The following is a 14619-nucleotide window of genomic DNA, read 5'->3' on the forward strand; positions in this document are numbered from 1 at the left end:
CAAGATTGTCTACCATAGTCTTAAATAGAGACTTGGCAGCTGGGATTAGTGTTTCGACGTGACAGGCCATCAAAGATTATTGGAAGCAGGGAGGACTGCCTACAGACAAAAAAAAACAGAAAAGAAAAAAAAAGAAAAAAAGAGTTTTTTTGCAGACCATAGTGAAAAAGAGACTTGGAAAATTAAATTGGGATACAAAGGATAACTTAATACAATCCATCATGAAAGTATGATTTAGAAATGCAGAAATAAGAAAATGTGTTCTACATTAGTAGAGTCCATGCCTAAGCGAATGAACTTGTTAGGAATAGAGGAGCAGATATAATAAAATTTTATTATATTATAAAATTTATATATATATATATACTAATAATTGTCCGGACACTTTAGCAATTTAAATTGATACCAGCAGCAAGCGAATCCTAATACCGGGTATGTGCATTTTTGGCTTTGATCACTTCCTGCACCTTTTGAGGGAGCCTTTCCAATACTGTGCGGCAGACATCAGGTGGAATTTGTCTCCATTCCTCCATCAAAGCATCACCGAATTCAGCGACAGATCGAGAACGTTCTGCTCTGCGCCTCAATAGCTGATCTAATTCGTCCCACAGGCTTTCGGTGGAGTTGAGGTCAGGACCCTGAGCAGGCTGGGGCAGTCTTTTAAAACCCATCTCTTCATACCATTCCATAACACCTGCAGCTTTTTGTAATGGGCGTTGTCATCTTGATAGTAACACTGGTTCGTTCCATAAAAACTCAACATTATTGGCAACACCTGATTATTCAGAATATCAAGATACTGAACTGCCTTCATAAAACCACGGACAACGAACAGTAGGCCCACTCCAAACCAGCTGAATGTACCCCACACCATTATTCGTCCACCAAACTTTACTGTGGGTACAACACAGTGTGGTACCAAGCGTTCACCAGGTGAACCTAGATTCATCGCTTCATAGTACCGTTTTCCACTGTTCAATTGTTCAGTTCACTCGATCTTTGCACCAGGCCAGACGAGCCGCCTTGTTCGTTGTTCTGATGTCCGGCTTGTGTGCAGCTGCTCTTCCCTGGAAACCCAGCAAATGGAGTTCTTTTCGTACACTGTTAATGCTCACCATGGTGTTTCTGGGGCTCTGGAATTCATCATATATGGTCTGTGCCGATTGAAGCCGGTTTTTGCGTGCCCCCGTTTTACCACCCTCCTGTCCCTGTCAGACATTTTCGGCGGCCACCCTGGGTGTTTTCCTGCGCTAGTGATGCCAGAACGTCTGCATTTGTTGATCACTTTGCCGACCGATGATTTTGAATGCTCCAGTTGAGCGGCAATGACATGTATGGACATGCCACCAATGTAACAGCCCACGAGGACACCTCTCTCGAAGTCACTGAGTTCACGTGGTGTTGCCATAACACCTGTATTCAACTGCTAAGATGAAATATTGCTTCCTCCTATCTGTACGTCAGTTTTCATGTTATTATCAAACCTGGAATGTTCCATAATTTCAGATAACAGGGGGGGTGTCTGGACAGTTATTGGTAGATAGTGTATATAATATTTCTATATTATTTATATTATATACTGTCTAGATAGCCTTATGATAACTTATACAGATTAGCAAAAGACTGCCATACTGAAGATTGCTATAAATGTGATCTATTCGCTTGTTTCGTTTTTACATGGTTCCTGATTTAGGCCATCTGAAGTGCAAGAAAATAAGGTTTTCCTTTCTGTAAATTTGGGTTTTTAATTCGGCAGCTGAAACTCTGAGAAAAACTATACGGCTGATTCTATTTGATACAATAACATACCAATTAGGGTTAGGATCATGAGATAGCGACGGCTATGTCTAGGATTTGTACTCCATAAGCATGCAGATGATAGGAGTAAGGCAGATGACTCCGAAATGGTGGAAGGCTGCCTTCTGAATTCCAACAGTTAGGGCTAAAAAATTCTTTTACTTCCTTTGGGAGAGAACAAAGGCATGAGGAAATTTTATCATGGTTTAATACATCTTTCTTGATTTTTCTGTTATGACGCGTAATGTATTATGCTGGCAGAGATATATTACATCTCTGCAGTAAATAAACTTTTATTTACTAGCAGAGGAATAATAATAATAATAATAATAATAATAATAATAATAATAATAATAATAATAGATAGATAGGAATAAATTACCCCACACATATGAATAAACATGTATAATCAAAACATTCAGTTGCGACTGAATAACCTGTCTGCTATCGACGACCACTTTAATCAATAGGATGAATGAATTAAGACCGATAAAAAGGTTAGATTTAATCTTTGTCAAGGAGGATTGCTTTTAAGAAACATATTTTTTAAAAACATCACACATCACTTTCCCAACTTTTTAAAATTAAAATTAAAACCCTTGTTCCTGGAAAGCGTCAACAATAGCTGTAGTGAGAAATATTTAAATTTTATTAATAATGTATTTTCGTTTTGTTTCTCCATCCTACTCACTTACTGTGTGCAGTTTAACGTAATGGATAACATGTGCTAAAGGACATATTTTATTACTGATAAGATGTCTTTCGGGCGAAAAGAGCTGAATGACTCCTAGGAATGACTCGAATGACTCCTAGGAAGCAAAGAACTTTTATTAGGAATTTTCAACTGAAGTCGAGTTAGCCAGCCTCATATGGAAGGTGATAAGGTTTATTCCTCCCGGAAACTCGAGTGTTTAATTCGAAAAAAAAAAACAGAAAAAACACAATTAATAGATACAATTGACTATCCTCATTTCTTTGATTGCTTTACAGTAATTCAAAACAACTCATTGCAACCCATGAATCGGAAATGTAGTTCCGAAACCATACCAATATTGTATCGTTATTTTTTGTCAGCCTTTAGCTTTCAAAAACCAACACAATTCATTTTTAGAATACATCATCATTCCACAGTCATTGATCTAGTAGAGAGAGAGAGAGAGAGAGAGAGAGAGAGAGAGATTCTCTCATGTTCTTGAAATTACTCCAACATCACATGGATCCTATGGCATATAGCACATTATCTTGGTGAAAGTGACCATCACAAGACAGTAAACATAGATATCCTTCTCCAGTAATGTTCAAGGAGCATATTGCAGCGAAACATTATTTGAGAAGGGTGTTGGGATTCTTGGTAGCGAGGAAGGAAGACTGTCCCTGAAATACATGTCCCAGACAATTACGCTTATCACCTTCATCGGCTGGTAACAATTAACAATGTCTTTAGTTTGAAAATACCTGATTCGAATTCTGTCTGAAGCAAAGAGCGTTTATTAGGACTTTTCAACTGAAGGTCAACTATCCGATCTCGACGGAAGTGCAGAGTCCCCCTCTCAACGCCAAAAAAAAAAAAAAAAAAAACGCAAATTGACCAGAAGACCACCTGCATGTGTTCTTACATAATGTGTTAACAAACATAATAGACTGCTTCATAACCATGATTCGAAATTTTCAGCGTGCACCATGGGCCCACAGATTCCTATATCACAACTGGAATGAATTCATCGGATCAGATGATGGTTAGAAACAAAATATATTGAACCACATATGGTTTAATATATTGTACCGTATTGTTGCTAGTTCTGCTGAGACATCGCGTGGACCACTGTGTCATGTTTTTTTTTTTGTACGTCAACTATTTTCTGGCCGCATGCGCTTCCCTTCGTTTGTTTTTTGGTATTTTCTGAATCCTTTTTTCTATCATGACTGGTTGTGTGAGCAGAGCCCCCCCCCCCCCCTTCATTGATTTGCTGCTTGCCAGCAGAATGGGTTTTAATCCAAATATGTCATAGATATGGTTTTATATCTCCCAAAAGCAGACATTTAAACATTTAAACATAAAAACCGTATTTGAGCTCTCAAAAAGGATTCTCCCTTTATTATTATTATTATTATTATTATTATTATTATTATTATTATTATTATTATTATTATTATTATTATTATTATTACGTAACACCTCCAAGGAGTCCTTTTAGACTCATCGTGGGAGGACACATTACTCCTCTACTTAATCCTACTGTTACACATTACTATCATTAACACGCACAGAGCCATCTACCGTCCACCATTAATTTAATAGACAGTATTGTCATATATGTGATAATGGGCTTATGGTTATCTTAGTCCCTAGTTATATTCACAAATATCCAATTGTGCAACACTGACAATAGCTTTTTTGATGCCCACAATCATGCCACGTTCATAATCTGCCGAATCGTGTTTTTTATCTATCCTTCATTCTGAGAGACTTCCTAAACTATTGATTGCATGATGGTTTATGTTTCAACCTTTTATACGTCGTAACAACCGTTATGTGAATACAGTGTCATGATCCATTTGGCGATATTCTTAATAAAATTGCCACTAAGTTTAAAATATGTATAATTCAGTATAGAACCATAAATTAAAATTTTCCATAGCATAAAAGAAAAAGCATATGTGGTAGTATGGTTTAATAAATATATATAAAAATAAATTGCAAAAAATTAATATAATTCCAAAAATCATGTGTTGGCGACGATTAGTTGAAAACCTTGCAGATAGTGTGACAACACACACACGAGAAAAAATAAAACAGAAAATAAAAGCGCAAGACATCTACGTGCGTCATCTGAAACTCAGAAAATACCACTTTCGTTTCTTCCTCTTGAGACGTTGCGAAGGTCAAGTCAGTAACTGGGAGTTAAAAAGGATCGTTTACCGTTTGCACAGAGCATGGACTTCAGACGAACGCCTCAATCCCCGGAGCGTACTAAACCTGGCCGAGTACTGATCAACGATCTCCGAAGTTGAACGAAATTCCTCCAGGTGGCGCTACCATTTCCCCAACCTGAGTTACGGGTGCTTAGCAACGGGACCCCTCCCGGAATAAGTTCCGTCGATCGAGCCAAGGCAGTTGACAGAGAAACGCTCCTATTGATTCCAAACGCCAAGCATGGCGGCGAAGGTGATTTCCCTTCGCTTGTGTTCGAGATGATGACATAGTATAATAGTGCATGTGTCAGGGAAGCCAGCGCGATAGGCGCTAAGCCGTCAACGGCTACCAGCTGCTTAGATAAGAGGGATAGGATCGGGTGAACACACACACACACACACGCACGCCGACATACGCATGATGAGCTTGGGAGATAAGAACAACGCACCAATATCGTATGGCTTGCACGGTTTGAGTACCGACCTGTCCGATGGTCCAACCGAATCTCTACGTGTGAAGAAGAGTATGAAACGGGCTTTTAAGATTTCTATCTCAACCACAGGTTGAGGCATGTGACCTTCACGCTACTAAGCTAGATCGGCTACGTTTCTATCCATAGAGGGAGCACAACCAACATCCACAGAGACAATCTGTTGCGCCTCATCCGGTTCATTTATTTCGGAGGCTGCCTGTGGTGCGCGCCCTATCAAAGCACCTGTTGGTGAATGCAGTTTTGTTTCTAGCAGATCGTGCTGAGTTTAAAGAAATAGGACTGCAACATTCTTTCTGGTAAGTGTTTGGTTTATGTGATTCAGTATTTTATTTTCGCAAAATGTATTTTCAAGATTTTAGAAAGAATAAGATGTTCTTTCTAAAATTATTAATAAAAATCCTTTATTAAACAGTAATTTAACTATAAAATCTTACTGTATATGAAAAGATAGATTTATTTATTGGAAAAAAATCTGCTTAATTTTATCTTTTCTTTAAAATTTATGGTTAATCTAAACACACCATTATTTATTTTCCATTAATTTATAGCATAAGAAACTCACATTATTTTACCAACAAGATCGGTATCCAGGAGAGTAAGCCCCTGGAAGCGTAATAAATAGGCGGCAATGCTGTAGCCAATGAAGTTCTAACTGAGGCTCGGCTATTGCTGTTACCCTCCTGCCATGATCGGAGCTTTAATAGCTCAATAACACCTTAAATAACACCTTATATATCTCTACAGATAACGGGGAAGATGAAAAGCATTCTTGCTTCGCCCCTTTAAGCCAGTCCATACTTATAAGGAATAACAACAAAAATCAGCTGGATTTCAATTCAACTGATTGAATAAAATAATATAAGTATTTTGCATACAAATACAAACACAGTCAATAACCTGAGTATAAAAAATACCTATTTTCAAATAAGAGATACTGTACTTCACAATCTAATCGATTTGAGCTACTGGTTATCCCTATAGCATTCAAATCCATGTGATATATAATAATATATATGCAAATACGTTCGTTTCGAGCAATAACACTCCCGGGAGCGGTATTTATATTCATTCAACATTACAAGTGTTTATAATGGTTGTTGCAGTGCGTGCAATAATATACTCGCTCCACCCATGCTACTCCCGTAATAGCTGTGGCTTGGAATTGTGCAGAGTAGGTAGCACCGAAGAGATGTTATCATAATAGGCCTCTGGATTCTACGTCACACAGAATTATTTATTTATTTATCGTATGGCTTGTACATGGTTAAAAGACAATAAGATATAATACACATGAGTATAAATAAGATACACATATATGATTAAAAAAAAGTCTATATTCAAGCAAATACAAATATGAAATTTATGACAAGCATCAGACAGAAGATTAGTCATATTTTAATATTTAGGTTTTTGATCCAGTTGATCGCCTCTGGGGATAGGTCAAAGATATCCTTAAAGTCACCTGGATATGCTGTCAGCTCGCATTCCTGTACTATATGGTAAATGGTTTGGGTCTCGGCTCCACAGGAGCAGTGGGGATTTGATATCTTACCCCACTTTGAAGGTAAATCTCCACATACACCACGGCCTGTACGAATCCTGTTAGCCGTCGTCCATATATTCCTGGGCAGGTCAAATCCAGATGGTTTTTGGAAGATGTTTATGTGATTGAAAACTTCAGGTGATACTGCTTGGGACCACAGTACATCCCACCTACTCACCATACTGTCATTCTGGCTAAGAAGATTACGGGCGGTTTTTATGGGAGGTCTTCTGGATTTTAGTCTATTGGATAAAGCATCTAGAATAAATTCATGTATTGGGAGATTTTGTTATTTAAAATTCTTTTATATTCACGAAGCAAGGCTTCCTGTCGTCGCAGTTCCGGAGGAGCAATATGGCTCAAAGTGGGGAGCCATTGTGAGGGTGTACTCCTAATGCAACCTGTTATTAAACGCAGAGTGGAGTTAAGTTGAGTACCTAGTTTATGTCACACAGAATATTTATTATCACCGGAAATGCCTCATATCAATGTGTATTTGATGACATGACATTATTCTAGGAGAGATCTTGCCTGTTTTGTATAATCAGTTTTGTTTTTAGGTAATTAGAGGATATAGATGAATCAATGCAGATTGATTTATGTATTTAAAAATGTTTTAAGTTTTTTAAATAAATAAAATGTTTTATTTATTTGATTTATCTGAGTACGATCAAGGAATTAAAAAAAAAACATTGGGAACCATAATCACAAATCGAGGTTAGTTATTTGGTTGTGATATGTAGTAAGAATATTTGTAAGAAGGATGATTCTGTAGTGTGGCCAACACGATAACTTTCTCTTAGTTGGACGTACTTAGATTCAAGAACTTCGACAATGCTTGCTTCTTTTTCAGGTAAACCAGAGTTAAGGCAAAACAAGGTTCGAACAATTTTCCCCCTCGAAAGCTTTTTTTTTTTGTTAGCTCTCAAATAATGAAAGTTTTTGCACACCTCTAGTACATTAGTATCGTAGGTAAACTGGTTTTTTTCCCTATTTTCCTTTAATTTTATACATATTTTTAGAATTTATTTTTTATATATAATCCGATAAGCCTGCTCTAGAAACAAAAAAAAAAAACCCAGAAAATTTTAAGTCATCTAGCCTCTGTTCAATGGGACAGTAGTCTTATACGAAATATTAAAATTCATCTCCTACCTAAAGATAATCACAAACGGCGATAGACACGGTGGGATTATAACTCGCAGTCTGATGGTTAGAAATTTTTACTGGTAATATGTTAACATATTTGTCACACTCTATAAAACTTGTCACATTCGTATAAAAGAGGCGTAGCCTTGAGTTATTATATGAGTTTAAATCCATCCTGTCTCTTAACACTTTATAACATAGTAGATCTGAAGGGTTTATATAGCTCACTAGTATCGTAGGTGGAGAGTTTGATCATCAGGAAACCTTTCTCTAAAGACCAAACAGAGAACTTATTTCAAGTCACTCCCAGCCTCCAAAGAAGCAGAGAAATGATGGTTCAATAGCAGGTGGTGAAAGTCATTTCCGGCCGAATAACATTACAAACGCTGTAAATTTTGCCAAGAAGCTGACTATCAGTCCTGTTTCGAAAGACCTCATTTCGATTCCAGTCTTAGCAAGAGGAACAAATGCCTTTATACTGAGGTGGGACGAGTTTATCTTCCACACAACAGACTGACGGACCAGAGAACAAATCCAATTTAAAGAGAGGATTTTTTTATCATATAATGCCCCCCCCCCCCGATAGGCACACCTACTCACCTTTCAGCTAAGGAGAAGAGGTGCATGAATGTTCAGAGAATAAGCACCAATAATAACATCACGCTATGACATTGTTTTTCTCCTTTTGTGTATAACAGCAAGTCGAACGGCCAAACTAATAATAATAAAATATGGATGCAATACGAGACAACCATAAAAAAAAAGGTGTTTCTTTATGGAAGGTCTTGCGGATATTCTTGCGATTTATTATTTATCACAATAGCTGAATCAAGAGTTATTTTTGGCTGATGTACTGTAGACACTTCATTTACTGTGCCCTTGTATTCTAATTGAAAGAAGGTGGTTGTTGTCTTTCGTCTGTTAGCCCAAGGGCGCGATTAAGATTTTAATGGCCCCTTAGGATATCTTTCATTGGGCCTGTCACTTCGCCACTGCATGTAATACTCTGACGTCAGACCGTTAGATGTAGGCTATTATAGGGATTAGTAGCAAGAGTTCCAGGAGAAATTTCCTCCAAGAAAAGGGGTAATTTCAACGATACATATGATCGAGACATAATTATAATCAACTCCTATTCAAAACCAGAGGCAACGGACTCTTATTCCATTCTTGTATAGAAAATGAACGAATAGATTAAAGTTTATATAAACAGAAGAATAATTTAACAAACTTCTCTCTACTTGGAAAAGTAAGTTGTTATTGTTGCTGTTTTGGAATTACAGAATTATTTTGGAGTAACTATGGCTACGAGGCTAGTGTGCTTATGTCGCTGTTAATAGCGTGTGTTCATTTGGCCGGTTTGTCTGTTTTGAGGGGGAAAACCCAATTTTCGTAGGAGGTTAAAACCTCCGTATAACAGCGACTAACACGCCCATAACTGAATGAAATAAAAAAATTTCATTCAGTTATGGGCGATAATTCTCAGACTAGGCATGCTTGACATCCTTCTGATTTAGATTTTGGATTCAGAGGGCTTCCGAACTCTCTTTAATTCAACGATCTAAATTCTTTAATCAACTCCTATTCAAAACCCCTATTGAAAACAATTTATGGCTGTTTTTTTGTATTAGATTAATATTATTTCCAAAGGCTTCTGCGAATTATTTCGATTCCATGCTCCATTCCTTAGTTGAAGGTTAGAAATGACTAAGTTTATTGAAAGGTTTGAAGGTGATGACTAAATGAAAACATGTCCTCGGTAACTTTATTGGTAAAAATAAGAACTTGTTCATTATAAAGGAGACGGAGAAGCTTAGATAGCACTGAAGTATAATTCGTCAAGTATAAAATATTTGTTCTGTTAAAAAAAAAAAAAAACCAGCAGCAAAGCATGCGGTGAGAATAGGATAAAATGCAAATTCTGAAATCTCTGTATTTAATTTTGAACTAATAATTTTACTGTGTGAATATGTGTTGAAATCATTCTGGAAAACGGCTGTTTACTGCAACTGTTAAACGCAAGCTAATTTTTTCATTGACATTATTGCTGATAACTTGGGCCATTTTTTCAAGATAACTGCTTTTGTTTTCTAAATTTCCGTAAAATAGCCAACTAAAATCAAAATTATGAATTGTAATGAAATGGTTGTTTATACCTTTTGTTTTACACAAATTTAATAAGTACCTTACATATTTTACGAAATGGATCTAATAATTTTTATGTATTACTGTATTGCTTTATATGTTATTTAAGGTTATTAATATAACATAATAAAAATGCCACAACATAAAGTATCCTAAAAACACCCGGTAGGCAAATGTACAAAGCAACTAACATTTCTGAATGGGTAGTATTATAATTCCAGAACTTTATCGTCCTTCACCACAAGTTGCTTCAGCATTATCGTTACAGCGTTTAGTCAATTTATTAGTACAAGTAATAATAATAAATTATTATATTACAAACTAACCGCGCTTCTGTTTGCGTGAGATTCCGATATGTACTAAATCACCCTCCTATAAACAACAGCATGATTCAGGAAGGTTAAGCTACCCCAAAACACTTGCAATGCCTAAATAAAAGACTCTAATGAATACATGGAATTCCGGTCCTCAGACTTTTGCAAACCTCATTTTCTCCTTATGTTAAAAATAAAAATATTGCCAAGTTATATCAGGAATCTTGCGCCCTCCACGAACAGACAGGTCCTACTGCTGACAAAATAATTTTCTGGATATGAAAGTATTCACATACACTGTTTGAAAAGAAATCAACGGACACCATAATGTGAGGAACAAACAGCCATGGTGCTCACCTTAATAATATCTACGACCTCCTTTCGCTGCGATGACTGCAACATTCCTATGGGACATACTTTTCACAATCGTACGTTAGCCATCAATGGGAATTTTGGACCATTTTTCCTGTAGATACGAGGTCCTGGACTGTTGTTGGAGTAGATGTCCCATGATCTCACCCGACGCTCCAATTCATCCCCACAGATGTTCAGTAGGGTTGAGATCAGGGCTCTGTGGAGGTCAGTCAAGTTTGGTGACGTTCATGCCCACAAACCACGCAGTTACAACAGCAACCTTATGACACGGTGCATTGTCTTGCTGAAAGAGACAATGGTCAGTTCCGTAGAAACGTCACAAAATAGGAAGCATTGCATTGTCCAGAATGTTCAGATACCTCTCAGAGTTCAATGCTCGTGGCACTACAAACAAGGGTCCGAGGGTAAACTAGGAAAAACAGGCCCATATCATCACACCGCCACTTCAGAATTTCATAGTTGGAATTTCGCATTCTGGTAAGAAACGTTCATCCGGCATCTGCCACACTCACACCCGTCCATCTGCTCGGTAGAGGGTGTAGCGTGATTCGTCGCTAATAACCTAGCTTCCACATCCCATTGTATACACGCAGTTTGCACCGCTGAACAGATAGGCCTGCAACTTGGCATCATATCACAACGCCTATTTCAGACTCCGTCAGCCGGGACACAGTTGCACTGATTATTATTACGATAAATTAGAGGAATATATACCGGCTACAAACGCGTGACTCATTACATGGAATGATGCGCATTACCAATGAGGGTGTCCGTTGACTTCTTTCAAAAGTAGTGTACATTACACTGCTGAATAAGAATTAAAACCTGTCATTGAACGCATCACATCTGGTTGGAAGACTTTTGGTTAGCATTCTTCTGAAGTTCTTGATGAACTTACATGTGGACAAGTAGTCTGGAATGCTCCTAAACTATGTTTTTTTTTTCATTAAATGACGAAATCCCCAGATCGTGCATCATTTTATGATCATTCACTATACTGACGATTTTCTTGCTGGGGTTGTATCTATTCATCTCCTCTTCATCATTACTTTCACATTTTTTGTGAACACGGCTAAATGTGTGACTCATCCACACACTTAGCCGTCTTCATTTCCACTTAACAAAGTTTCTACTCGTATATTGCTTGCAAATAGTGTCAGTAATGTTAAATGGTTTGCAAACAATCCCAAGTGCTCCGAATTCACTTAATTGTAAACAGCATAGATCATATGGTTTTCTAGTATAAGAAGTAAAACCATGAGAGAAAATTTAAATTAAAATTGCACTCAAAAATGCAAATTTCCCAATGAAATTAGCTGATAATATACATTACACATACACATTTATTTATTTCTTCATTCCAATGACCACATTTTTATTCCAGGTAGTCAACATACACATATTTATTCCAGTATTTAATAGATCCTAGTATTTCAATGATCAATTGATGGCATAATCTAAACTATATTTTCGGGATTTCTAGTAACAAATAGGTAGACTAGATCACTGAACCTGAAAGTTATGTTTTTATTTTTTAAGGCCTGCTTACAAAAAAATATTACACTAATAAGTGCGTAGTGATACTAATGGATAGTTAGTATATATCAGGCCTGCACAACTTGATTGTCTTTGAGGGCCAAACCCAACTTGCACCACCTGACCAAGGGCCAGATCATTTCGGACCTTGAATCTTTTTCAGACACTTTTTTATCAACTCTTCCTCAGCAAATGATTTGCCAGCGCAAACTATTTCTTGAGATATTTTTAAGCTTACCTTTGTGGCAACTTAATTTGCAGATGTCACTTTTTTAAAGGCTTGTTGCTCACGGCTAAGGACTTTCAATAACTTTGCTGCTTTTATTTGCTTTTCACTTGCATCCAACTTGCCAAGGTTAAGATGTTTTGATTCAAAATGACGTCTCAGAATGTACTCTTTGGGCACAGCGATAGATCCGGCAAACAATGTACACTATTTTGTCCTTAACGTAAAAAAAATTTGTTTGTCTACTCAGAGTAAAATGCTCGATGCTCCGAATCTATTTTACGCTTTTTACTTAAGCTCATTTTGTCGAGATTGACAATATTAATTACAAAAAACTAATGATGACAAACTCACAATAATGCAGGTTATGATAACAGTAATGTAATGTATTGCTCCAGCTACAACCAACCACTACACTGCCAAAGCCAGTCAAGGCACGGCCAATTTTGTGTAATACGATTCGTGCTCGTCCGTAGATATCAAGTCGTTATCACGGAGATGTAACTTTGAATTTCCCCTCAGCGACACTAGCGCTAACAAAAAAACCTCGAAGTGATTATAATAATTTCTTATTAAATACGACTGTGGGAATAACTCCAAATGCAATTTATTGTCGAGTTGAAAGAAACATGATTGCGACATTAATCGCATGAAGGTAAACATGCAGAGTCTTAATAAAAATTTAATTCAAGGCTAGGAAAAAATCGTCTAATTACATATTTCCCGGTATGATTAAATAATTTCAATCAGGCAGACCGGCCAAACTAAATAACATTGCGGGCCGTATGTTGTGCAGGCCTGGTATATATTATTCTGAGCTGAGATATCCCTCCGCCTACTTATCGTATAATATCTATTTAACGCCCTGCCTACTGAGATTGATTCTCATCCGAAGAATGTTAAGTAGTTTTTTTTTTTTTTTTTTTTTTCTAGGAAAGATTTCCTTCGAAGTGCAAAAGATAATTTTTCACTCGAAGATCTTTTAAAAGTAAATCACATGCTGTGTTCAATTTTCTTAATAAAACGAAAGTAAACATGTTCTACCACAGCGTAACTTTCGCTGGCGGCTACCCCATCTAATAACTGCGCTTTTTCTTCATTTTATTCTACAACTTGATTTGCTTTTACCAGGCATTTTAAAATTACTAGAAGGGTATATTTCTTTTTTTTAAATTTAATGCTTATTGAAGTTAATATTAAGAAAATTGCCGCCCAATTTCTACGTTCCACTTAACTCTTCGGTTTTTCTCTCTTCAGAAACCAAGAATAATTATAAAAACCCATCCACTAAGCAGTGATTGAATATTCTATAATATATGTTTATTGTAAACTTTCTTGAATTCTTCTATTCAGTTACAATTTTCTAAAGTACTGCAGTTATCTGGAATATGTTTATGGTCTATGCCGACATCAGAACAAAAACGTTTACCTATAGATAAAGGGAGAATTAATTCTGATTTCCATTTTCATAAATAGATATGCATCCGAATGATTAAAAATATATTTAAAAACAGTAAAAAATATAAGTAATATTTCTAAAAAATTTAAATCAAACAATACGTTTTAGAAGTACGTCTGATGCGGCTCGAAGGAGAAAAGCTAGGATGGTGGGGGATTCATCTGAATAAATTTAATGGAAGAAGAGGGAAAATTGCTAAATCAGCTACTGTAGTATACGAGACATTGTTCATACCAATAACTTATGGATCTGAGAGCTAGGTTTGATCATAGACTAAATTATATTAGCGGCATGAACAGATAATATCATATTAGCAGAATTATATTAAAAATGATGTTAGGAAGGAATATAACATTGTTAACATTTTAGAATGTGTTAGTAGAGCTAATCTAAGGTGGTCCTATTACTATGTTCACTGGTCATCAACAGATGCCGTATGGTCACTCCGATGCTCGGTGATGTTCCACACCAGTCCTCGCCATGTAGTCCTGTTGTTTGCTTTTCTGGCGGCCTCAACTCTCTGAAGATCAGTCACTCCACACACGCCGTCCATCCATCCATCTCATTGATGGTCTACCCTTGCCTCTTTTTCCAGGAACTTTACCTTCTATTACTGTTCTGAGAAGTCCCCTTTCCATCCTTTCTATGTTTTCAAAATATTTTAACTT

At 36.7% G+C, this 14619-nt stretch overlaps 1 protein-coding gene across 1 annotated transcript in view; it reads left to right on the top strand.

The window, feature by feature from the left end:
* The first annotated feature begins 4964 nt into the window (after window positions 1-4964).
* Window positions 4965-14619, top strand: part of LOC150109496 (metabotropic glycine receptor-like) — a 284141-nt gene continuing 274486 nt past the window's right edge. Inside the window, exon 1 of the mRNA XM_090408590.1 lies at window positions 4965-5500. The gene's annotated coding sequence lies outside the window, so the exon portion shown is untranslated. The remainder of the gene's footprint in view (window positions 5501-14619) is intronic.

This window comes from Typopeltis vanoorti, chromosome 2, assembly GCF_054136105.1.
Source record: "Typopeltis vanoorti isolate ZY-2024b chromosome 2, IOZ_Tvanoo_1.0, whole genome shotgun sequence".
NCBI lineage: Eukaryota > Metazoa > Arthropoda > Arachnida > Uropygi > Thelyphonidae > Typopeltis > Typopeltis vanoorti.